General features: G+C 35.4%; 1 protein-coding gene across 1 annotated transcript in view; it reads left to right on the top strand.

Moving 5' to 3' along the window:
• Nucleotides 1-27,027, top strand: part of Rgk3 (Rad, Gem/Kir family member 3) — a 110,767-nt gene that overhangs the window by 35,618 nt on the left and 48,122 nt on the right. The window lies entirely within an intron of this gene.

Consider the following 27,027-nt stretch of genomic DNA (forward strand, 5'->3'; position numbering starts at 1 on the left):
TCGTGAGACCATTTATATATAATTAAAGTATGCTATGACTTTTAAATTAGATTGGCAACACTGTTGACGTTTAGGATTATTATGTTCATTCGTTTCAATTTAAAAGAAATGAAGCACTAGAAAATAATACAGTTTTATTAACAATCATATAAAATGTTCAAAGTGTTTCATATTTTGTATTGAATTTTGGAGCGTCACTGACACTTCAAATCAAGTTGTCGACAGTATTCCCAATTTAATTTAAAGGTCATGGTCTACTTTAATTATAAATTCAAGTGATCTCACGGTATAAGTAAAGATACTGAATGATTACAATTACTATAATCATTTTAAAATAGTAGATATACTACCATCAAGGTAACAACTCAATGCGCGAACTTTTTTTATTTTTATTTATTATTTATTAAATGTTACTAAATTCGATTGGTGAGTTAATAATTAAAATAATTTCCTTCGTGGGAATTTTTGTCTTAGGGGTAAAAATATCATAAGGTCACTTTTACATTGTTCGTAGAACGTTTATTTTTAGCTGGTAATGATTTTGAACTGAAGCTATTTCAAATGATAGTGTTCAAACAAATTTGTGGTCAAGTGGCCTGGTGCTTGCTTGCCTTTGTTTCCGTTAACGTATAGCGTAATTTCATCAGCTGTCCAAAACATAGATGTCAAATGTGATTCATTCTTCGAACCTCGAATAAGCAGTCGTGCGAATCACTCCTTTTGCAAAAAATAGCTTTTATCTTCAAGCGGTCGAAAATCGCGCCTTTGTGTATCTCCATAAAGACATTTTTTTTTCTGAGCGGAGTAGACGTACTTCAAGTCCTAGGAGTAGAAGTGTCCCACAGGCGGCTCGACCGGGTCAAATGTAAGGTCATTTGAAATGTTTGTCACGATTTATTTATCAATTACAATTATCAATTAAGTACACGAAATATGTAATAATTAAATTATCCCTATTAAAGACAAGCGAAAAAGCGAAATAACGAAATTATTATCCAATATTTAATCGATTCGACTGTGATTAAAGACGAGCCGCCCGTTGTGGCGTTGTGGGCCTGGCCACAGCGTGGATGTCAGATGCCATGATGTCAAAATTAAAAAATAACGCAAAAAATAACCGTTCACTGTTGAAATGTAAACAGCTGTATTGTATTCTCAATTTGGTTGTAGGTCGTAAAATTTTATTGCATATTATGAGCGATTAACGGGCACAATGGTTGGGTTTGAAAAGGTTGGGAAGCGGCGCATGCCGTTTGCCGTACAATGCAAATATACAAAATGTACAATACAACCCTGCTTAAAATATTACCTGCTAGTGGTAAACTAGGATTTATAAGCCCCGCAAGATCTTTAACTTAAAGTACCATAAAATTTTACGACCTACAACCAAATTGAAAACACAGTAAGTGGTAATCGTTTGCTATTCACGTTTTGATAATTTTTGTTACATTTAGCAAAGAACTGAAGTCCGGTGCGGACATGAATTTTACTCCCCGAAAATTGACGCAGATCGCGGCAAACTACAGTTAATTTCAAAATTATAGAGTACACCTAATTTTCTACAGTGTGAATTGCACTTACAATTTTTGTCAATGATCAATGTCAATTTTGACAAACAAAATGCCTAATCTAACCGAAAACGCGAAAATGCTCATTCTTTCCAAGTAAGAAGAAGGATTGTCGATCCAGAGGTAGCTCAGTATTATAACATCCCGAAGAGCATCGTGTAAACGTAGAGGATAAAACAAACACTATTATGGTGTTTTAAATATCAGCGACATTTTATGTTGTCAAACTCACCTAACCTATATAAAAAATATGACGTTCAAATTTCAAAAAGGTATGCTTACATGTGGAAAAAACTGTAATAAATCGACTTCTTGATTCAAAATGTACAGTTGCGGAATTAAAATTTTGGGCAGCATTGTCATTTTCATACTGTAAACTCTGAAACAACCTTTAGGTTAATATAACCTCATTTTTTACTCTTGTCATATTTATCATCTTGATATTAATAAATAGTGATTTATAGCATAATAACAGGCAGGCAGCAGGTGGAAGCGATGATTTAATTACATTAAGCGCAATTAACTCAAAACTCGTAATTCAAAAACTGACTGCGTGACCGACACAGAAAATTTTGATTTTTCATCATGACAGTAAAAGGTGGTTTACAGAGATTTTGTTGAAGTGACAGAAAAATACTGCCCGAAATTTTGATTCCGCGACTGTACCTATACATATTGTTCTCCTGTAAGTCAAGCTTTATTAATTTAAAATTGTGTATTTCTTCTACGTTCCTGAAGTTTAAAAATAAGGATTATTTACTTTGCCGCATAGTATGTGGAAAAAATTCACCGTCGCACAGTCGCCGTAAAAACAAAGTTTCATGTGACGTGAACAGTGCGTATTTACAAAGTTTCCATCACAGGAGGCCAAAAAAAAATATTTTGTAACTGCAATGCGCCACTAACATAAAGGGCAGTAGCGGCTCGTCAAGATCAAAGCCGGGTAGGCACCAGCAATTTTTTTGGTCAGTCACTTGGTCAGTTTTTTCGCATTATTTTTTTTTTTTTGACCTTGCACCAGTTCAGCGGTGGTGATGGATATAATGCTTATTATTACAAAGGTAAGACGTAATTTCAAGATGTTCCACTTTTCCCTAACCTGGACGTTTTGAAAATGACAGTAACATTAAGAAAACAATATCATGCATTGGGTTTATTATGGAAAATAAACGACAACTCTTGCTGGCACAAAAAAATTGCAATATAAATTAGACTTGATAATTTCACGATTTTCCCGTACGCTATTCTTATCTAAACTTTTCTATTTCCATTTTCCGAGCGGGGACTATTACGAGCGAGAACCGGGGCTTTTCAAAGTGGTATGGCCGTTGCCGTGGGGTCTATTACGGTGGCAATGTTTTGTTTACCGAAAAGAACGAATTTACAAGCAAAAGCAATATGCTCTTTACTCTTATTGTGCTTCTCTAATGCACGCCCTAAATCGTTCAAATCAGAATACCCCGTTTTTGTCCACACTGTCGCATTATTAGTCACGAACAGAATAAAAAAAAAGTTTTTTAAGTAATTTACTGCCAACAAGCCAATCATATTTTCCGTACCTACCACGAATTAGTAAATGCACTATTCTGTTTGCCAGTAGTTACCAAAGTTTTACTTAGATCAGTTACATCAGGACAGGGTCTCTTTAACTGTTTAATCTACATAAAACTTATCTTCGTAGGAACGCTTACAAGACCGGCATTTATTTATCAAAAAATCGAGATCGACGTTAACAGGAACGACAACCGCCTTTTGTTCTTGACTGGTACTTGCCATTGAGATCATTTTTATTAAATTGCTACTTACCTACTTACCATCACTAGCCTGCATAACCTAACTAAACCGCAATGTTTAACAACAACATTAAATTTCAACTTCTGTTCGAGGTCGAGCTGAACGAACGCATGATTCACGCCCACGCCGCTTCCCAACCTTTTCGACACAACCATTGTGTCCGTTAATCGCTCATAGTCACAATAATCATAATATAAAATAAAATTTTGCGACTACAATGAAAATGACAAACCTACAGAGGCATTGCCTCGAGTTGCACTTTGGTAACACGCAGTAACCAATAACAGTGTATGACGGGTTGATGGTATTCAGTTCTTTATTCCACCAACCACGCAGCTTAGGCGGAAAAATGAAGTGGCATATTTTACGGTGCCTCTACGGTACGCTGAATGCTCTGAATAAGTCTACGCTCTGGGCTCTGCAGTCCGAAGCGAAGGCGCCGAATGCAAAACGCACCAAATACAAAATACATAATCAAATTAACACATTCAACAGTTATTCTTCGATAATAATTAATTCAATGTAGGTACAAAATAAAAGTATACAAACATAAAAATATTTTTATACTAAAAAAATCAAAAATTATCTGTTAAAAAAGATTTTGGTTAGTAAAGTATTTGGTGAGGCACTGCCTCCCCTGCCTACCCAGAGAAGCCGCCCCTGACAAAGGGGGCCACACACAGAGACGGAAGAGTCAAGACTTGAATGCACACGCCACGGGGTACAGTTAAAACTCCCTGTGTGTGAAGAAGAATGTGGCACGCGCATTCAAGTCAGTTGGAATCAAAACTGTCTTGATGTTTGGCGTGGACATTCAAACCCGCGCGGAGATAACTTTCTGTGTGTGGCGACAAGTCGCTGCATGCTTCGGTTGAAATTCAGTATCGGCCATATTATGTCTGATTTACGAAATATGTCTTGCGAATACAATACAAAGGGACGCCACTGTCATCAGTTTTCTTTTTGGTCACAATTACGATGAACGTTTGCTGCACAACTGATGGGGAAGCAGTAGTGTGTGTGTGTACTCACAGAGAGTATGGGTTTAACAAGCGTGTACACTTTTAACTGCACATTCTCCCCCCTGTGTGTGTGGCCACCTTAACTCGGAGATAACGCTAATCGGTTGGTGTATTCATAAAATTGTTAATGGTATTATATCATAATTCATTATTTGTATTTTCTATGTAAAAATTATGTAGTAGAGGGATTTCGAACTAGGAAGTAGCCAGTGCGGAGCGAAAGATGCGCGATGAAACGGTACCAGTGGCGTACGCCAGATCGCACACTGAATGCATGCAGCTCTCGACAGAATGACCAACATTTCCTTTTCTCAGATCTACGACCCGCCTATGGGGTATAACAAGCGATTTTATTTTCTATTGACACGACCCATCCCAAATGCGTTTCTGCGCCACTTTACTGCTGGCCTCTTCCTAGTTTGAGATCCCTCTAGCACTTACAGGAAAATCACTATTTACTGTACATACAGCGCGTTCGTAAAGTTCGGAATAAATTCGATAAAACTATGAGTATTAATTTCTGAGAAAAATCCTCGAAGAAGTCAACTTTGTTTGTTAAAAACGCATATTCTTCATTACTTTACTTATGTTAACAACTTTTCATCTCAAGTATGACGTCATCAATAATTTTTTTAAATCACAACTCCCACTTTTTTCTTCTTTTTCTGGTTGACGTTCATACTACCTAAATGATGAGCAAATAGTAGTTTATTTGACGAGTTTGTGTGTAAATTGGGTCTTTTTTGGCACGCGTGGGCCATTTTAAAACGCGAGTGAAACGAGCGTTTTAAAAGCCCACGAGTGCCAAAAAAGGCCCAATTTACACAAAAACGAGTTGAATACAACGTTTTTTTGTTCGACGAGCCCCTTAAAGGCTCCAAATCGCTTAAAACCTTTAAAATTAGCTTGACGTTTCGTTTTGACAAGTTGTGACATTTATCAAAATCCGTTCACATAGGAGAAAATTCTCAAATTCTGACAGTGTCGAACAAAAAAAAAATTGGTACCTTACATAACATTTTTTTTGAGAAAATGACAATTGACAATTAAAAAATTTAATTTAATTTTTTAGGTAAACATTTTTTTTGTATGGGTTTAGTTAAAATCGAAGGTTTATTTTAATGGAACAAACAATTTAGAACATTTGCGGCAGAGAATTCGCGCTGAAATGGAACAAATAAGCCCTGACATTATTGAGCGCAGTGTACAAAGTGTCGGTAAGTGCTAAATGGTTGGCGGCTGGCGAGATGCAGTTTCAACATTGCGTTGAATGTTATTGATAACCTTAGATGTCTGTTTGTTTTTTAAAAATTAAATTAAATTTTTGGAGTAAAATTTGTCATTTTCTCAAAAAAATTGTTATGTAAGGTTTGAATTTTTTTCATTCATCGTTTAGGTAGTGGGGAGGCCTATCAGAAAAAGAAGAAAAAAGTGGGGGTTGTCATTTAAAAAAATTATTGATAACGTCATAACTAGGAGATGAAAAGCTGTCAGCACAAGTAAAATATTGAAGAATATGTACTTTCTAAAAGCAAAGTTGACCTCGAGGATTTGTCTCAGAAATTAATACTTACAGTTTTATCGAATTTACATATTCCGAATTTTACGAATGCACTGTATACATACATATTATACCAGATGTAGAATGGATTTTGGTACATACAGTTTTTTTCAATTAAATTTTTGTGATGGAGCTAACTTTATAGCGATTTAATATCAAATTGGTCCAAATATTGAAAGCTTTTTTTTTCTCTACTAGTTACAGAACTCCTCACCTTTTTGATTGATCCACTTCCGACTTTGAATTATAATTAGGTAATAGTGAAAATTGCGATCAAATATCAAGTTAAAGAAAGCTGGAATTCAAGACCGTTTATGGTAGAGCTGAATAGGACAGCTTGTAATGTGATGGCCCCCCAATAAATCTTTTTGACGCAGGGCTGTCGGCTCCCCCGAAACCATTTTTCAGGTCAGTACTGGTGAAATTCCAGTTTATGATAGAAACGATTCGCAGCAAGTAAAGGATTTTTCTTTAAATGAAAAATAAATATTTTAGAAAACTGAATATTGAATAATTTCAACTTCATTACGTAATTTATTTGAAAATTTCTTCAGAATGTTTGCCGAAATTGCTAGGCGTAAAATAGTCGAGTTCGGCCCTGACAGGGTAAGTACCTGCAGTTTGACGATGGAGTATTGTAAATCTTACTTCTGGTTTGGTTTGTGATTAGGCACTTAGTGTAACTGCGTTATAAATTCCTGTCAGTTGTGCGGCACCTTCTTTAATTGCAAATAAATCGGCAATGTGATGAGTTTTAATTTTTTTTTTCCGTCAAGTCTGAAAATGACATTTCCATCACTCAATTTAGAGATGAAAGTAGGCGTTTGCATCACATGTGAGGAAAGTAAATCACTTCCCTCACTAGTGGGGAAAGTAAAAAAAAAATTGATCCCCATTTAGGTATGTACATACTTTCTTTAAAATAACGTTCAAATATACATATATATACATTTGTAAGAATTCTTTATTAACAATTAGCACTTACAAAGATACTTAACTTTTTTATCAGTATTATAGAAATTAAATGTACAATTTTTTACACGAATTAAAACTCCAAATGTTCCTGATTTTTTTTTCTAAATAACGTGTCGGTACAGAGCTTGACGTTGACGCCAAACTAGCGCTTCTTACTACTTGTCTCCATCTCAGTAACGCATTGTATTCCTTTCCGTAGCGTGCTCGAGATTTTATAGGTAATAATTCCAAAGATACCTACAGGTCGACCAGAACAGCTTGGCGAGTGACGCAGTGGACTGAAATCCCTCCCATTAGCGGAGCGCACTTGTCTGTTGGGTCTGGAAGTGTTTAGATCGTGTACTAACGGGCGAAAATCAGCGCTTCAAGCTTCAAAACTGTAGGGGAAAGAGTTAAGAATATTTATTAAGAAAAGCGGGTACGTCTTGTAGCTTCAAGGGAACAGCATGTCCGGGCTGTTTTGAGCAGATTTGCTTCATTGAGTGTACCGTACCTACAACCATAGCCATATCCTTGTCTTACAGAGACTCGCTCGTTTCCTCTTGTGCGCATCTCATACGCCAAGCTATTCTGGTCAAGCTGTACTTCGCTGCTTCTTTAATTTCTGGATTTGGTAAATTTACAACACTTATCTTCTACTTCCATCACTATTTGTTTAGTAAATTCTGAGTAATTTTCAAGTTTTGGTAAAAACACGACTTGACATTCATTAATTAAATTTTATTGTTTACTGTGAGCATGGAAACGTGATTTTCAAATTTTACTTCTATATTGATTTGCATAAAATAATAAACTGATAATACCTATGCAAGATAAACCGAAAGCTCTTGACGTTGGAAAAAATAGTATGTTATATACGTGAGGAAAGGTCCATTGCTAAACTTGAATGATTAGATCAACTCGCTATCGCTCGTGATCCAATTGTCATTCTCGTTTAGCAATGCATCCCTTTCCTCACTTATATAACAATATACTATTATTTTCATATTTCTATTTTCTGTATTAGTTTGAACCTATTTAGATTAAAAATTTTTTTTTGAATTTTGATTAATTTCACTTTATCGCCTCTTGACGCGAAACCCAATTGATAATAAATAAAATAATGGGACAGGCTTATAGCTCCATAATGTGTGTCTTTTCCTAGCCAAGTGTAAATTTTTTTCGATAATTAGAAACCGCGTAATCGCAAAAATGGTAAGTGTTGGACCACCCTGTAGGCACTTTACGTGTAAAAGTAAAAATCCTCGAATATTGGCTCCCCTAATTATTTTAGAACAAAGCCTTAAATACAAAAGTTGTAGAGTTTTAAAAATGGTTCCCAATTTTTATTGAAGTGAAACTTTTTTGGAGGGTTTTGAAATTCTGATCGGCAACCTTTTTGTGTGACGAAAAGTGGTGGGGGTAAACACTGTCGGATCGAGTGGGAGCAGTGTCTCGCACAACGGTTGCGCCAATATTTCCATCTCACTTAAATGTATGTTAATCTGTTTGACACGATACAAACATCCCTTAAAATTGTGTATACTTGTGTCTTTGTCACACACGGCATTTATCGATAATGTTCTCTCTTTTAATTTGGAGGCTTAAAAATGAACAATGAGTTACGCATTTCGATATTGTTTAGTGTTATCGTTGTTTATAATTTATTTTTTCTATTATTGATTCAAAAAATTGAAATTCACGCATAGTTATCGGTGCCTGAAGTGGGTCATTCTCTAACGTGTATTTCTTTTTGCATTGTTAGTAAGATCGAAACCATAGAAACCATACAAAACAGTGTGTGAAATGCGATTTCACGCACACGACTATTTCTGTGTTTCACTTCACGCACTGTATTTTATTAGTTACCTAGCAACATGGTCACTGCATTGAAACTTCAGAGTTCCTTCAAAAATTTGAATTTTTAATTTCAATTTTTTGAATCAATTAAGTATAGAAAAAATATTGTTTATATTTCGTGCGTGAAGATGTTTTTGTGCATTCAAAGGCTTATACTGCCTCGACCTTCGTCTCGGCGTAAAAGACCTTTTCATGCACAAAAAACACTCTCTTCACGCACTTAATATAAAAATAACTATTCTTCATTAAAATATACAATTTTGTTGTGAATATGCTATTTAAAAGTGATTGATGAATAATTATCATGTTTCCCTGTAATACAAAAGTTTCACTTCTATCGTGCGTCTTTACGACATATGTACTCTGTTTTTTTTTCATTTTTTAACATCTTCCGGAAGTACACAATAATGGAAAAAAGAATTTGTGAAAGTAGCAATAACTGTGAAGTGTAACCGAGGTGACAACCGAAAATGACAATGTATGATATTCGACATGTCAAACTTGGAATTGGTCGCTCCGGATAGAATGCAGGAAATTTTGCTTGCATGTTTCTAAAAGACAATCCGGACTAATACCATTTTACAAAGTTAACTTTTTCTTCTTTGTTAAAATAGTTCATTCTTTGAGGATTCAGCAAACTCGTTACGTTTGTCAAAAAATGATCTTTTTTGTTCGACACTGTCAGAATTTGAGAATTTTCTCCTTTGTGAACGGATTTTGATAAATGTCACCACTTGTCAAAACGAAACGTCAAGCTAATTTTAAAGATTTTAAGCGATTTGGAGCCTTTAATGCGCTCGTCGAACAAAAAAACGTTGTATTCAACTCGTTCGTGTGTCAATTGGGCTTTTTTGGTACTCGTGGGCCTTTAAAACCCCAATTCACACAAGAACTCGTCAAATAAACTACTATTATTGCTGTCGGGAATCATGGCTATTACTATTTTATCGATAGATTTTTAATATTTAATTTTTCTTGCCTAACAGAACCAGAAGGTGTTAGAAAATTATCCCAGGATTTTTACTATTACACGTAAAGTGCCTATGTACCAAAATCCATTCTACACCCTGCCTACTGAAACGTTTCATTTCTTTGACTTCTCCTCGATGAAAACATTCCTCTCTCATTTGGTGTATTGTTGGTTGCCGCATTCCCTCGGATGCACGAGCGTCTAGCTGCAGGGATAAAGCCTCCAATGAAAATCTAGAACAAAATGCGCATGCGCGAGTACAAATTTTACCCGATAACTTCAATGAACAAAGTTTTAGTAACGTTTCTACAGGGTGAGTAATTATTATAAATGATTGTATTCGAAGCAGGCCATGCCCATGTTATGAACTTTTTGCCGCTTTCATGTGAACTGTCAATTTTTGTCGCTGTCAATGTCATTTTTAGGTGAAAAGTATGGTGATGAGATTTTATTTATATTTTTAAATTACCGATTGAATCCAAAAATATTGAGTTGTTTTTCACCTAATTTAACTCCTGAGTGTGAACGGTGTGTACTCACTTAAATATTTACATCATTTTGATGTTTTTTATACATATGGAGCGGCAACCATAGATTTTATCCAGTTTTTAAGCCTACTACAATCGTTTATAATAATAATAACCCTGTACCCTGTACGTATTGCCCTGCTGGTATTGTTACGTTTAGCTAGCAGAGCTAAGAATCATGAAACAGTACCGCACTATATTCACAGACGCAATAAATATCACAAACTCAATGGAAGAGGGAAAGCGGCCTACCACCAGCTACCGAAATGCATGCAGCCTGCACCCTATACCACTTTTCAATTCTTCAGGCACTCTGTATCTGTACCACACTACTGCAAACACACCCTATCACAGTCAATTGGCGGCAAATATTAAATGCTCCAACCATCCCACGTTTCTATTGGAGGGTTTATCCCTGCAGCTAGACGCTCGTCTCGGACGCAATTTTTGCGGAAAAATACGAAACAAAAATAATGAGAAAGGAAATATTTATGGATCCTACGTTGTTTTATTTTTCATTTTGTTTAATTAGGCTCTAACGAGAGGCCGTACCTTTGGAAGGTTTTCAAAGATGAAATTAAAACGATTGAGCACACTTCACTTAAATTTTATTTAACAAATAATCGAGTGTGGTGGAGTTTGGTCCCAACAAATGGTAGAAATAAATAAATGAATTGAATAACAGAAGTTGGTGGAAATTTGACCCAATGAGATTTGACTTGCAGCCCGCGAATTAATATCTGACTCATGAATAAATGACTAAGCTGGGCAAATATAGGAGTTTATAGCGCGTACAGCATTATAAGAGTTTGAGTTGCGAACTATGTGATCCGATGTAGATTTAAATTACCCCACAATTTAATTGAACCCAACGCGATGCCCTGAAAACCTTCAGTCAAAGCCTGGTCTACTCCGGTGATTCAAATAAAAGGGAAAAAGGTTCTAACAGACTGTCCCGTTTACAGGTGACGCGGCTGTTTGTGCACTTACGCCGGACCACAGCTAATTGAGTGCGACGGACACTGGTGGTAGCTTCCCCGACGTCGAAGACCTCCAAGTAATGGATAATTAATGAAGCTATTTCATAATAAGTTGTAATAGGTCGCCTTGGCGAGAACACGGTTCCCCAATCGGTAAATGCGAGAAGATCACATACTTCGCGATTAAGAATTTAATTCAAGATTCTAAAGAGTTGCTGTTTGACTAATTAAATCGCGATTACAAATAATGTACAAGAATTAGAAAAATAATTTACCTTGTAAATGTTAAGCACGTGGTCACAAAATGGCTGCTGGAAGTACTGAACGTACCTCCGGCTACTTTGGAAATCAAACCCCTAGTGAATCAAAAAAGCCCTGTTTCCCGTTTCGCATTCGGTTTTATCATTTCTGGCGCACCCCACTTTCGCAACCCCTACTTCACCAAAGTGACCAATCAGCTCGGTTCTACTTTACGCCGATCGCGACACCTTTTCCATATCTCTAGAACTTTTGAAATTACAGTTTCTGTTTTCCACCATTAATTTAAATGTTTAAATTTAGACTTTTGTTAGGACCAGACCGAATGTACATAATTTGTTGTTGAATTAGAACTCTGAAAAAGAACACTAAATTATTGACTCTATACAATAATAAACCTCAACATCAAGAAAGAAACACAATTAAAAATGTAACAAACACAATTAAACAGGAACACTGAATCTATACAATAATAAAAATCAACACCAAGAATTAAACAGAATTAAAATGAAACAAATTAACATTATTTTGAAACCTAAATTGGGCTTGAATCGCTGTTACCTAAGTGTCATGTCAAATTTAATATTTTTTATCAGCTAAATAAAGTTATAAAATGATTAACAACATGAAATTAAATCAAGAATTAAATTCAGCTTCAGTAGTTTATTCTAAGGAAAACTTGGGAAAAAGCACAAAGTTTTACTTTTGCTTAACAAATTTAGCATATAGGGAAAGGAGAAAGCAAATAAAAACAAAATATGCTAGAATAAGAGAAAGAAAAAAAAAGAGAAATATCCAGAATTTCATACCTATGCATCTCGCCTCACCAGCCACGTTAGGTTTGTTAATCTGTACCGATTTAAAACGATTATAAAGTTTTTACAACTCTTAAAAAAATAATCAGAAGATTTATCTGAAAAATAACCATCGATGGCTGACTTCATCATCATATTGTCAGGCAACTTTTTTCAAATCTTTGAATGGAAGATGTCACTATAAGTTAGGTCAGCGCAGGAGGCAGGACTGTATGGTGAACAGTTGTAATCCCTTTTTCTGTTAGAGCCTGTTCCGGAATCAATCCAGTACCACGTTGGATCGCGATGGTTCAGCTCACTCCGACGTGACACGTGTTAAGCTACGGTTTCTTAGAGAAGTACGCGGTGGTAAGTTTTCTTAGAAAAAGTTCAGCTGAACGCATTGTTGGCGTATGAGTTGGGTGGTGTAGGTCGTAATCAGTTTCGACTTGATTTGGACGCACTCGTTGACTTGAGCGCACTGTGAGTTGTGCGTCGCGTACTCTTCTCAGAAACCGTAGCTTTACGGGAACAGCGCAGCGTCGGGAAAATTCTAGAGATATTTCGACTATTTCATTCACAATGCAAAAGAGTTCATAGTTTTCTCTGTACAAACATAATGCCAACGTACAAAGGTAAAATTTGTTTTAACAATCGACCTTCGAAACGTGAATGTTTATGTTCTGTCAAAGTTCTTGTTAGTTTTAGTGTACATTTAGTCATCTTTAATTATTCTTGAGAAATTAAAGTTACAAATTACTCTCACACATTCTCACTACACAATAATGGCAGTAGCATAATTCAAGAGGTCATTATAAATGATTGTCCCATCGTAGTTGGCGTTGAAAACCTACACAAATTTTGGATGTGCCGCCAGCACATCAAACTATAATATAGTAGAGATTTCCACTACCGCCGCGCCGGTAGCGCCAATTATCGGTGATACTAATCTCACTCATGTTATGAGGCTTGCGGCACATTCAACTACGTCACCAACGCCTACTGCTATGGGACAATAATTTATAATGACCCTGTAGTATATGCTGCAACAAGTTTGGAATTTGCCATTCCAAACGTGTTGCAGACTATACTTTTTCTACGCCTTTAGATAAATTAATTATAAATTTTAAACATTTCGATTTATTTTATTCTTTATTAGTAAAATTTATACTATACTATAACTACCTGACCCGGCGAACTTCGTACCGCCTCAGAATCAATAGATGTTCTGTTAACTTATTAGCTGAATTAAATTAAGTTTTTTTATTAGGATAAAATGAATAATCAAAATGAATTGAAATATAATGATTGAATGCATACACAAATTTAATACCTTAATTTAATGCTAAGCACTACGCCCTCTGACGGAGATTATTCGTATTCACGTTACGTGATGTGCAATTTCTGCACGGATGTTGGCCTTCAGGTCTTGTAAGGTCCTTTGATCGTTGATATAAACGCGAGATTTCAAAAAAACCCACAAACAAAATCGCAAAGGGCCAAATCGGGCGAGCGGGCTCTCTACTACAAATTGTCCCTTATTGAGGTGACTCCAGTTCTTCGTCTTGTCGCACTCCCGGTTTGTCTAAACGTAGTAACCCCTGTAACAATTGATTTCTGAAGGGTTGCGATCACAGAATATCAGTTTGAAAAGTAGACCTCGACGGCAAACGCAGGCTCTCCACTCTTCCAACGCATGATGGCAGCTGACAGGGATAGGGAACAAATCTTTAAAACTACGGCTTCCGAATGAGACCACTTCCGCCCCATTACGACTCCTAGGCTCCTACAGTCCGAATGGCGCGCATTTCAAAAAAGGAAGTTATGTTGTCGCACCCTGTACAATGTAAAAGTAGTAGGTGAGAATAATACGTGTTGATCACCATTGATCACACTTGGTGTCAAAACTCAGCTGACGTTAAATCTCAATTAAGTTCAAATTGTCGATGCGCGTACTATGATAGATGACATAACCTTTCAAAATGAATTTTCTTCATAATTTTTTTCGTGAATTTTTTCGATGTTTTAATATTTATTCTGCTATTCGGGGCGGAGACAAATCCAACAATATAAAGACCATAAAAAATCTGTCCAGTCGTTCTTGAGTTATAAATGGTGTAACTAACCCGACTTTGTTTTATACCGGGTGATTCAGATTGGTATTCGCGCCCCTATATCTTTTTATTTTAAGAAAAAGTATAGCAAACCATATATATTTGTAAATCGCTTATGAAACTACAATAGATGACGTTGTCAAATCTTCTTCAATAGTACATTATACATTTCTTAGTCTATTCTTGTAAAGCTTTTTTTTCTACATTTGAATGCGTAAAAAAAGTTGACACTTGCAATAGGAAAAAATCGAGAAAAAAAAAATTATTTAATTTATTCGAAAGTGTTATTTTCTAAAAAGAGCTAGTAAGCTAAACATTTGTAAATTCGCATTATGTTGGTTCCCTGCATGTCACTATTTACAAGACAACCACGTAGCCAAAAAATAAAATGATTTGACCATGTTTGTTTTCAAGCTTCGGGTGCTAAACTACCAAGATAATCAGGTAATCACCTTTAATTCAGCAGCGTACTACCAATTTTGACCACATTTTCAATCATCTGTATCTCGAAAACGAAAAAACTTTTATAAGAACATTTTTTTGTCAATGATTTCTTCTCATCATCACCAATTACCGGTTTTTTTTCCAAACTTATTTCAGAATCACCCTGTATTAATAGCTATAATTTAATTTTAATTAAAAAATACTTGCGGCCATATTTTGATAGGCAACCTGGCAGAAACATATTTCTCTATTCATAAACTAGGCAAAATTTTATAAATACAGTTTAAAATTTGTGATGAAATGTGTAAGAAATATAAATATATACGCATTAAATGTACTGTTTCAAGTCCCTGTAACATTTTAAATTTATCTAGTGTTTAAGAATACGTGGGAGGATTGGGGCAATTATTTTGCTTACCAAGAAAAATTGTGGAATTCCCTATTCATTTTTGCCTAGTTTAATTATCTATAAAATTTTTATTTTCATTAAAAAACAGATGAACGTAGAAATCTTGCAGTGGTATCTCGTACTATGAAGGATATATTTCAAATTTTACGGGTGCTAGGTATGTACTACATTCTCTACGTAGAATTTAGTGATTTTTATGTCAACCAATCTCTCGCTGGACAAACTATACCCAGAGAAAGTAGGCTCGATCGTGGTTCCTAGGGGAGGTTTGAGAGTTAGATTTGAGTTGGGAACCTGGTTTTCACAAAATTTGTGAAGGTAATTCAAGCAAATTTAAATAGTTAACATAATATTTATATTTTATTTTCACTCTAGAAACATTAATGAGCAATTTTATTTAAACGTAGATAATGATAATTTTGACAATAAAAATGCAGCCAATTATCATCGAAAAACGCCCCTGGAACCAGGATGGAGCCAACACTATTTAATATACCGGGTGGTTTTAAATGAATGTGACTTTTTTTCATTGGTTGGTAATATTATTGTTGGTTATTCTGCTTTTTAATGTGATAGTTGACATAAACATAGGCGTCCTCGCCTATTTGGCACAATTTATTAATACATAAAATGTCAAAATAACGTACGTACGCCAATGTGTTAATTAAGGTACGGTTGGTGGACAAAAAAAACTAGGATAAAAATGACAACTATTCAAATCGAAATTTGGCAAATTTGCACCGTTTAATTCAGACTTGCAAACAAATAGGTTAACTATGATATGATGACATAAGACAAAAATGCCACGTGTGACACTTACAAACATCAAATCGAATTTTAGATTTCATCCGTTTTCAATTCCTTTTTTAAATCCACACAATTTATAAAAACACGTAGGTAAAGGTAAGTTGGATACTTATACATTGCATATTTGTTTAAAACAAGTTGTTAACGAACAAAAAACCTAAAACCTAATACTTCGTCATTTCACCATTATTATCAATGACCATCTGTTCGACAGTATTTGGACGAAACTCATTTTTATACATAATTGAGGTCATACGCCCCCAAATATTTTCTATTGGATTTAAGTCGGGTGACTTGGAAGGCCACGGTAAAGTACGCACCCCTTGCTCATCCAAGAACTCTCTAACAACCCTGGCTCTATGGACATGACAGTTATCGTCTTGAAATATAAAATTTCGTTCACCAAACACATGTGTGACTGAGGGAAGCATTATCTCCCTTAGAATTCTAACATAGACCGGTGCTCTTGGTGTCACGTCAATTGGACGCCGAAAACTGGACGCGCGAAAACTGGTCGCCGCAACCTGGACGGGCGACAATTGGACGCGCGCGACAATTGGACGCATGCGACAATTGGACGCGTGCGACAATTGGACGGTGGACGCATGCGACAATATTTGAAGTAATTAACTTCATAAATTCCTTATTAAAGGTATCAATAATATTATGTATGTTACAGCTTTTAGGAAACATTCTCTTTTTCTTTAGAATTTTATTATGCTTGTTAGGGATGTAATATTTACCTATCTAACCCTTCCGTCCAGAGTAGGTATCATTCTTATCAGTGGGATGGTTCCCTTCTTAAGAAACAATTAGGGAAATAAGAAAACAGTTGCTGGCAAGATTATTTAAGCCGGTACTGAAATACTACAAAATTACAGGTTTTCGGCGTTCGGTACTTTGTAAATATTTCGGTTTATGCGCATTAAATGGTTCTTGTGTAATAAAGCATATTATTCATTTCAGGAATATAATGATAAATATATAAACATGTAAATTCTATTTTATTTCATTTCTTTTGTTGACGAGTGTGCACATATTTAATATATAATAGCACAATAAATTAGTTTCACAGTCTAGGACTGGTTTACAAATCTATGAGGGGCATGATGACCAACTCAATAGACAGGGACCAATGGCTTAACGTGACTTCCGAATCACGAGATAGAATATAGCCTTTTTTTTTCGCCCTGCGTCGGAATCGAACTCTCGACACTCGCATCCCTGAGCCGAAACGGACTCCCTTAGGCTATATTCTACCTTATAATTATTCTCACGAGTCCAATTTTCGTCGCGTCCAATTGTCGCATGCGTCCAATTGTCGCGCGTCCAGGTTGCGGCGACCAGTTTTCGCGCGACTAGTTTACCGCGTCCAGTTGACGTAGATCCGGTGCTCTTAGTCTCTCCTCCACAATTGCACAAACTCCTGGGCCCCTAATGCTGATGCATCCCCCTACGTTGACTGTAAATCGTCCACTTCAATTGGTGGCGTGAACGTATTCTTCATTATATCTTGTCCCTACAGCTCTATACAGGTGTCCCAGAACTGGCTCCCCAGAGAAAACAGGCATGTGCCGACAACAAAAGAGACTAAATTGACTAAAATAAATTTTCTGCTAGCTCAAATTACCGAGTTATAAAGTTTTTAATTTCACCAATCCCAGAAGCTCGTCCTCAGGTATTACTAAAAAATCCGATCGGTTGCTAAACAACAACAAAAAATCTCTAATATCGCACAAATCAATAAAATGTTTGGGCGACTGGAATTTTGACGTGTTCCGATATAAAGATTCGTTGACGTTTATCTGTCATCAATATCAAGACTTGACACTTGCAAAAGATAATAACTTCGAAATAAAACAATAAAAATGACGTTTCTAAAAAGAACCATTTATTTAAATAGGTAATACTGTTAAAGCAGATGTTCGAAATGACCACCATTCATTTGTATGCACAATTGTGCTCTACGTAACAACTTCTTGTAGTAGCGTTAGTTATCATTTCTTCAGTAACTGAAACAAAAGCCTCCTGAATTCGAACTCTCAGATCAGCCTCTGAATTTATGGGCCGCCGATAAATGATAGATTTCAAATGATTCAGATTCAGATCTGGAGACCTGGCAGGCCAATGATGCGGTCCTCCTCGACCGATCCAGCGCTGTGGATATTGTTTATCCAACATTTCCCGAACGTTTCTGCTAAAATGTGGTGGAGCAAGAGGTACAATTTCAAGTAAATCAGGTAGCTCCGTGCCAATGAACTGAGCATATCTTGCCCCCGTTAATCTTGCGGTCCAATCTAGAGCGGGAGATTCGGAATTTTAACAAATGGAAGGATCCATATATACTTGCCAAACGATCGCCCAATAGTCCAGTCCACAAATTAACAGAAAACCTATGTTGAAAACCTCTGGGAAATAATTCTCTTGGATTTTCCTCTGCCCAGATATGAAGGTTGTGATAATTGGAACAACCTTCCCAGCAAAATAGCGACTCATCAAAAAACAGTATCCGTGATAAGAAGTGTGGATGAGCATCGTTTTGGTTTATTAACCATAGACAAAATTCTCGCCTAATTGGATAATCCTCTAGCAGAAGATGTTGTACCCGTGTATAGTGGTACGGATGCCTCCTATTATCAGCTAGAACTCTCTGCACCGAACTCTTGGATAAACCCATTTCACGAGAAACTGTTCGAATACTCCGGGTGCCGTCTTCCTCAAAGACATTCATTACGGCTTCCTCGTGTTCGACAGTCCGTACATTTCTTGGAACACCCCCAATTTCTCTTCGAACTGGCTGCATCTGACCCGTTTCTCGACTCTCGACGATTAATTTCAGGATTGTTTTATGATCCGGATGACTTTGTCTTTACGGAAATTGTTCACGGTACAACCTTACTGCTTCACGTGCATGGTTCCCACATCGTGCAAAAGTAAGAATCATATCTACGTACTCAGAGGAAGAATACATGTTAAATGATACACTTGAATGAAATATCGCAGCGAAATTGTATAACAAATGTCAAACTGACGTAAACAATCATTCTAATAAATGTAGTGGACCAAATCAAATGGACAGAATTATAGAGGTTTAGGGATAAAAAGGAAACCTAGGCAACGCAAAATTGCGATTATTCCACCTTAATGGTGCTGAACTCTGATTGGTCAATTTCAGAATGTCTTTTCTCCGTTATCATTTGAGATAGGACTTTTTTTCTTCAAAATACCCGTTCATATATTCGCCCTAAGGCTCCCTTTTTTCTCTGGGGAGCCAGTTCTGGGACATCCTGTATACGCGGAGTCGTCCAGTGTTAGAAGACTGGAATGTCTTTTCATCAGAAAAGACTATCGCATCCCATATATTTTGATGAATATATTCTTAAGCAAACATAACTCTTTGTTGTTTATTCTGTGCAGTTAAAAAATTTTTATTTGCTGCACATCTATTATTTAATTCAGATTTCTTTATTCTTCTTCTTGTTGTTTTTAAAGGAGCAGGAAAATTCGTCTCCTGTCGAGCTCTGATGGCGGTTTGAAATGGATGTAAACGAAGAAAGTTTATCATCTCAAAATCTTTATTATCTGTGGTAACTTTTGGACGGCCAGAGCCTGGTCTTCTTACAATGTTACCAAAAGTTTTAAGTTTTTGTTTGGCGAGCAAAACAGTGTTTTTGCTAACGTTTAGCTCGTTAGCAATTGCTCTTATGGTAATACCCTCCCCAAGGCGTTGTCTAATTACGTGTTTTTGTAATTCTGTTAGATTTGGCATTATATCTGACAAGATAACTGTCAACAGTGTTTGTAAAAGTCAGTTTTATTTTGACTTTATTTTGACAATTAAAGTTTGATACAAACGTAAGAAATTTTGCGTGTCCCAGTTTTTTTTGTCCACCAACCGTACATATCAAGTTTACCAGAATAATTTATGAAAAATGTTCCCAACTTAAGAAAAAAAGTCACGATCATTTAAAATCACCCGGTACTAATTTTAACTATACCTACATCATAACCATAGAAAAATTACTGCTCACGATTCAGTTCGATCTAAATTTTTCAAATTCTAATTATTGTGTTATAATTGTTTTATAATTTCCAGTTTGGCTGCAATTTAGGTTTTCGTTTGAAAAAATAAATGCATATATTATGTGGAACAAAAATAAAGCTTTATGAACTGTGAGCCAGTCAAACCAGCCGGATAATGTAATCTACTACATATTTTATCTAAAGTACTATTGCGAACACGGAATTTTGAAATTTGAGCTATACATATCAAGGGGGTCCCAGAGTTGCGAAAAAGCTCCATAACTTGTTTGTTATTAAAGATATCAACTTTTACCTTTTTATAGATGATAGCTACGCTTCCCTTACACATTCGGAAAATATTGCGGTATATACAGTGTGTCTCAATATTATAAAAATACTAAAGTTATGTTTTTTTAAACGGAACCTACCCAGTTTGATTTTATTTTTGAATTCTATGCTAAATTATGAATCAAATTTATACGGGTCGTTTTTACTTACGAGTACGTATTTGCCGTTTTTGATCAGTGGCGCTTTTTTTACCAGAATTTCGAATTGCAGGGGTTCCTTCGAAAATTCGTACCTTCCAAATTGCACATAAATTAAAATGATTGACGCTGTTTGATTTCTGAATGTTTGCCGCATCTGCTGAGTGTTGCTGCGATTTTTTAAATATAACGAAATAGAAATGTCAAAAACTCATTTTTTTCAAATGGCACCCCGTATTTATTATTGCACTGATGGAAAGCTTTTTTGACAAGCTTTTGAACAATACAGGTGGTCCCGATATAACCTGCCAAAAAAATTCTGGGTCATTAGAAGGATCTAACAAGTCCAAAAAACTCCTTTTCATTAGGTCCAAAATAATGGGGATAAATTAACCCCTATCCATACCCATTCGACACTGCTGACCACAAAAATACGTACCTATTCAGGAATTAATTGTTGGTGTTTGTAAGGATGACAGTATCTAAGCAACATAGGTACTTGAATCATTTATGACAAATCTCAAATTTGACAAACTAAGGCCCGATTTATTCACCTTCAAGTAACATTATTTGAACGGTAATTACCATGGATCTACCAATAGCAGATTCTAAATCATAGCAACTACTGATTAGATAAATTTACCTACTCGAAGGTGAATAAACCGGGCCTAAATCAAATTAATGACATTTATTGAAAATGCTGTACACTGTGTGCGTTAATTCACCAGCTTATTTAGGTACAAAAGCTGATTTTGTAGACTGAGATGAATGAGTAATAAATAAAGTGGTGTTCCTCAATGTGTAAATAAATGTAGAGGTAGTGTGTGCAAAATTGTGTGTAATAAGAGCATCATCTTAACTGTGGTTAAACAGCCAAAATAATGTATTGAATAAATTTATTTACACTTTACATACCTATTCATACATACTTTCAACTCTAACTGCGAATGTCTACTAACTAATGAAAGGTAAACTAGACTAGAAAAATTATTTTATAATAAATGTTCTGTGTGCCTCCCGTTGGCATTTAAGCACATTTGAGTACGCCGGTACCAATTTTGATAAACAGAATTCAGCATTTCTGGGTTTTTACGAATCTGGTTCGCGGCGTCTCTTACGCGTTTCTGGAGTTAGCCTTTTGTATCTATTTCAACTTCGTATAGGTACCAAGTCTTTCGTGTGGCCCCAAAAATTAAAATCCAGAGGGGTTAAATGGAGGATCGGGGACGCCATCGTATTGGAATCAGTCAGAACCAACCTCACATAAATGCAGATGTAGCTCCACAAAAGTATAACGGGACGGAAGGAAAACGTTCGCCGTATGGTCGCCTTGCCGGTCTTGAATTACCACGTGTTTCGCCATAGAGTAAATGCAAATCGGCGTATTCTTGTTTTGTGAATTTCATAACTTTTTGAAGGATTCGCAAATTTAAAATTAAACTTAACAAATGTCATAGGTGTTACAGGTACCGTTGCTAAAGAAATTGTAGCCAAGTAACCAAAATTATCTTTTTTAAAACTGATTAACTCATTAGCGTACAGCAAATTTTGACCCAATTTTCAATTATTTTTATCTCGAAAACGAAAAGACTTTTATTAGAAACATTTTTTGTGTATGAGTTCTACTCATCGTCACCTATTACTGGATTTCTTCTGGCAGGTTATATCGGGACCAACCTGTATAAGGTTTGTATACGCTTGCCCGACACAAAGCCAGTTGATTAATAAAGTACCGACACGATTTGACGTTTACATAAAAGGCAACCGTAACGATTTTTTCGCTACAAGAGGCGCTGATATCGCTATTTTGACTGGCTTTGGTGAACATTTGTTCACCAAAGTCCATGGATTTATCAGTAATAATTAGTAATTTATTAGTAATAATTAGTAATTTATTACTAATAAATCCATGCCAAAGCCAGTCAAAATAGCGATATCAGCGCCTCTTGTAGCGAAAAAATCGTTACGGTTGCCTTTTATGTAAACGTCAAATCGTGTCGCTACTTTATTAATCGACTGGCTTTGGCCCGACATCGATTGACGCGACGCCAAGCGGCGGAGCTTGGCGTTTTTCAGTTTGTAAACAAACAGTTTCGTATTTGACGACGTGTAAAATCGACTTTTTGAAAGTAAGAAATTCAAATTATTTAGAAAAAAGAAAAGAATGATCAATCGGGGAGGTGTTTGCTGTGTTCCGGGTTTCCAAAATACCGAAAAAAAGAATCGGTAATTGAAATTTTAATCATGTATTTGGCATGCGTACTTGCTAACAACAAAAAACCTCTTATTCGTGAGAATTAAAAAACAACAATTAATTGTTACTTTTTATACAATAAATAAACAGTTGACGCATAACACAGTTAATTTCAATTGCATTAATAATTTACATGATTAATGTAGTGCGTTAAATACACTGGACAAAGTACTTGAAGTAAAACCATTGAATGTTAGGAATTATTGTCCTCAAAACATTTTTATTTCGTTGCATCTTAATATGCACTTGATCTTTAGGAGAATAGACAAAAAATCGCAATTTTGTGCATGAAATTGCTCTTTGGCAATGAGAATGTTCCAAATAAGTAGTGTTAAAATCGCGCTAGTTCCTCTTTAAATACCTATGGGCCGTATGATTTCCCACTCGTTAAGCCTTTCATTAGCTAAATATGTAATTGATTAGACAAAGTGAGAGTATATGCCAAGCACTATGTTAGACAAAGACAAAACAATTTCACGACGTTCTTTAACTTTAATGAAAGGAAATCATGCGGCCCAATGTTTTTAATCGCCAAATCTCAAAAATTACACTAAAAACGTTCCCAATCGAAATTTTATCGTTGAACTTACTCATTTGTATTTAAAATATAGCAACAATTTATAAAGATTGGTGTTTTGAGGCGCCAATATTTCTCTAAATTCCGAATCGAAAATTTTACCTTTAGACAAGTTTTTTTCCATGAACAGCTCGAATCAATCGACTGAAAGCCGCAAGTTATTATTTGCATGATTTATTGTACACTTGAATGCGAAAATTTCAAAAACTCCTGTGTTTTAATGAGTGATATTACATATCAAGACAGGCGGAATTTTGAAAACACTAACTGAGAGCTGCGCGCTGCCTCCGCGAGGCGGCGCGGCAGTCGTCAGAAAACTAAGGTTCTCGATGATAAATAAGGTAGCGACAACTCATTGTTCATTTTTGAGACTCCAAATTAAAAGAGAGGACATATCGACAAATGCCGTGAGTGTGACAAAGACAGAAGTATACACAATTTTACGGGATGTTTGTATCGTGTCATGGGATGTTTGTATCGTGTCGACTAGATTAACTTCCATAGACTCCAAATTAAGTGAGATGGAAATATTGGCGCAACCGTTGTCGTTACAGAAAACGATATCGGGCAAGCGCATAGTCGAATCTGAAAATCTAGGGTGCTATAAAAAGACAATACAAAAATCTAGTAGGCCTAACAAAAGATAATCACACAATATGGTCACTCCATAAAGATGAATCAACCAACAAAACAGTGTTTAACAATTAAACATTTAATTATTTTAGTGATTTTTAGTGATTTTAAGATAGCACCCTAGTTTTTGATTCATACTTTTTGATCGTGGAAAAAATACAGTATGTTACTCGGTTAGAATGAAAATGCGATCTACTTGTGGTTCCTCACGCTCGTTAACGCTCGCGCTCGGAATCTTCCACTCGTAGATCGAATTTTAATTCTAAGCTCGTTACAGAATATATTATACAATGACTTTAGAGATTGGTATAACAAAAAGAATGTGAAAACGGTGTCGAAAAATGTTGTATTGGCTTATTTACTGGAATTTATTTATTGTGGAAGGTAAATGTTAAGTTCTGTTATGATAAGTTGCATTATCTGACTTTTTTTAGGTCATTTTCAGGGGCTGTGCGAAGAGACGAATTAACCAAAATGTCTATTAATGACATTCAGGATGAAAATTCTGTACTAATAGTGACCGTTCCTGACACAAAAATTGACATAAATCGAACTTTAACTCTCACCAATTCAGATTTTGTAAGATTACACCACAAATATGAAGACTGATATGTTGTAAGTGTGATAATAAATTATTTCTAAAAGTTCATCGTACAATGTTTATTGAATTCAATTTAAAAGTCAAAACAAAACAAAACATGGAAGCTCGATTTGTATCAAATGTTAAAATGACGTATACTTAACGGCCGCGAGCTTGGATTTCGCGGCCTGTTTTCTGTACGCGAAGTGCACATTTCCCATACGGTTGCACACAAACGAGTTTAGGTTACCAAAGTATCTATTTTGGATGTACAACTCATCGCTTTGAAGAGTTTGAGGTTAAAAGAATGAAAGATGTGATGTCATTGGGATTTAAAATCATTAATAATTAAATCTCTACTTCAACAATTGGGACTATACGGCAACATAGCCAATGCACTGGCTAACCTAATTGAGGTTACAAAGACGGATTGTTACTACGAAGTATATTTTCAATGAGTACGCCGACATGTGATTGATTTTGGGTGAATGTCTCGGAAATGCAGCTGAAGCAAACACTCCCTAAAGCAGCGTTTCTTAAACTTTTTTAAACGCAGAGCCCCTATAAGTCGAATCTAATATGACGATGCCCATAGCACATTATCTAGTTAATTGCTAAACAATTAAGGTAAAAGTGATAATAAAGAAAACTAGTAAGAATGACATATAAATTTGTATTTATTATGGGTTTTTAAGAACATTAATGTGACGACAGCCTGTATATACAGGGTGATTCTGAAATAAGTTTGGAAAAATACCCCGGTAATTGGTGACGATGAGAAGAAGTCATAAACAAAAAAATTTTCTTATAAAAGTTTTTTCGTCTTCGAGGTACAAATAATTGAAAATTTGGTCAAAATTGCTAGTACACTGCTGAGTTAAAGGTGATTATATCCTGTTCACGTTAGATTGAACATCAGTGGTACAAATCGCACACATTTGGCATTAACTTTCTATGAGTTGTTCATTTGCACCACTGATGTTCATTCCAACGTGAACAGATATTACCTGATTATCTTGGTATCTTTAGTGTTTTTATAATATTGGGACACCCTGTATATATACCGCAATATTTTCCGAATATGCAGTAGAAGCGTAGCTATCATCTAGAAAAAAGAAAAAGTTGATATCTTTAATAACAAACAAATTATGTAGCTTTTTCGCAACTCCGGGACACCTGTATAATGTGAAATAGGCTTTAGGTGCTAGACGTATTAACAACCTCATTTTAATATCTATTATTGTCACTTTGTCACTTTGTCACTTTGTCACTTTGTCACTTTGACAAATTACATTCATCAATCCTGAACATTTGTTTACATGTCATTTTCCGAAAATTGAACTGTCTTTTATTAAACTTTGAAAATCAATAACTAAAGTTCAGTCAAAATTAATTGTTATGACATTTATGACAATAAAGCTTAGACTACATTGTTTTTTTTTAATGACACATAAATTGTTGCCCGAAATTCCGTGCTGTGGCGGGCAATAAATTTTGCCCGTCAAAGTAAGCCTTTAACACTATGGAAAGTGCTCTAGTGTGAAATGTGCATAACCTATAATATGTTGTATAATATTAATGAATTAATGAATTAGTAATTAATTACATTATTCTTATTTATTAGCTTATTTTTATCTATTTTTAACGATTAATTCCCACGTACATCAAACGTGGGTGTTCAGCCAATCAGAGCGCTTGCTTTTATCCAGTCAAAAATGTTTATCGCGATTAAAACGTCCTCCTACTCTGTCGTCTGTCAAAAGTGATTAAAATTGCATGCTACTCCTGTCAGATTCTCAAATTGTTTTTAATAATTGCGTTCTTAATAACTGAATTATAAATAAATAATTACCAAGTTTATATTCTGGAATGAATCCTGCCAAAAATAACACGACCTAATTTTTTATATCTAATAAATTTCCCAATTTTCACTTAAACGTTTTTGCTTTAGACAATTTTACTCGTTGATATTTGGGGATTTTTATTCAAAGGTTAAACCCTCGAGCTAAAGCTCTCGGGCCTAACAAGAATAAAAATGCTCAAATTTAACTCGTAAAATTGAAAAATTTATCCGATAAAAAAATTAGGTCTTGTTAATAATAAGATTTGTGGCAGGTAAAGATATTTGTTCAAATTAATCATATTGCGTATTTTGTTCGTTTCGTACTGGGACACAGTACTTAACAAATTCTTTATACAAATGGTAATATTTTTCTAGAAAAAGGGAGTAAAAGTTTAAAAAAAAAAAGTTTGGGAACTACTGAATTTTATGAAAAAATGGGTCAAAAAAAAAATCATAGTAGACTTTTTTTGTTGTCATTTAATTCAAAATTAAGTCACTTTGACAAGAACATCAATCTTAACCTCAGTTTAAATCATAAGTGTCTTTCACCAACCTGGAGAAAACCGATAT

The sequence above is a fragment of the Tenebrio molitor genome, chromosome 1, assembly GCF_963966145.1.
Source record: "Tenebrio molitor chromosome 1, icTenMoli1.1, whole genome shotgun sequence".
In the NCBI taxonomy this organism is placed as follows: Eukaryota; Metazoa; Arthropoda; class Insecta; order Coleoptera; family Tenebrionidae; genus Tenebrio; species Tenebrio molitor.